Genomic DNA, 1,459 nt, shown 5'->3' on the forward strand with positions numbered 1-1,459 from the left:
TATGACTCTTTAAGTAAATCAAAGCTTGAGTAAGGTTACCCAATCTACTCCTCAGCAAGTTCAAGCAAACTTAAGGAGATGGATGCAGTTCATCATGCTGGTCTAAGAATATTGTCTGGTGTATTTAAGACATCTGCAGTTGAAAGTCTATACCGACACTGAACAGCTCCCTTTAGACTTACGTCGAGAGGAACTGGGACTGCGGTATATGGTCAAATTAAGAAGTTCCCCAGAAAACCCTGTAGCATCTACTATTCTTAACCAAAACAATCCACAGCTGTTTGCAGATGCTAGATCATCCAAGCCTTTTCACTTAGGAATTACTAGTGCTGCAGTTGACAGTGTCTATTAAAGACCAAAAAATTAAGGCAATACGCTGCTCTAAGTTGCCTCCTTGGTTGACCCAAGAACCATCAGTCTGTAAAAAAGCTATCATTAAAAAAAAATCTGCTAATGTCCAAGAAGTGAAGGCTTGTTTTCTTGATCATGACCAAATGCATTCGGGTTCTGTTAAAATATACTGATGGATCAAAGACATCATGTGGTGTTGGTTGTGCTGTTGATCATGGTAATAGCTCATATGTGGGCAGACTTTCTAATAATGCCTCTATTTTTACAGCTGAATGAACTGCATTAACCAAATCTCTTGAGATTGTTTCTGCTCTACAGGGTAATAATTTCATCATATACTCAGATTCTTATAGTGCACTCTTGGCCATTAAGAAATATAACCCTAATCATCCAATTGTTCAACATATTCAAGAATGGTTGTATAGGCTTGCTTCCAAATTCAAATCAGTCCTTTTTGCTGGGTCCCAGCCCATGTAGGTATTTTCTTCCACCATATTCCTGCTACTGACATGAAATGGACTATTCACTCGTATATAAAAAATAAATGGCAAACATGTTGGTTGTCTCCCCTCCTAACCAATAATAAAATGTACAGGAAGATCAGACAAAGTATTGAACATTAGCCATCAGGATTCCAACAAAAGTGTAGGGTAGAAACTATATCATGTCGTCTGAGAATTGGCTATACTTGATTGACCCACCAGTTGATCTTAGAGGGGCTAACTACACTAGTCTGTATGCAGTGTGACTCCCCTCTTACTGTGGAACACATGATATTACATTGCAATATTCTGCAGCACGGCAGAGGCATGGGTTAGTAGGAAGGCGTATAGCAGAACTGCTTGGCCTGGATGTGGCTGTTAATAACATTGTAGGATTCCTCAAAGACATTAACCTTTTTAATGAAATTTAATATTTGACCTTTTGGTACATTGCCAAGTAGTATATACACTTGAAGTTTTTTATAAGCATGTTTATACGCATATGTATGAAAAAATTTTTATATTCTTGTTTGCACTCAAAATGCGAAGTTATAATTTTTTCGGGGGATATCAGTTTTTACCATAGTTTTAAATCATCTTTATTATATTCTTTTAATTTATAAATT

The sequence above is a fragment of the Macrobrachium nipponense genome, chromosome 30, assembly GCF_015104395.2.
Source record: "Macrobrachium nipponense isolate FS-2020 chromosome 30, ASM1510439v2, whole genome shotgun sequence".
In the NCBI taxonomy this organism is placed as follows: Eukaryota; Metazoa; Arthropoda; class Malacostraca; order Decapoda; family Palaemonidae; genus Macrobrachium; species Macrobrachium nipponense.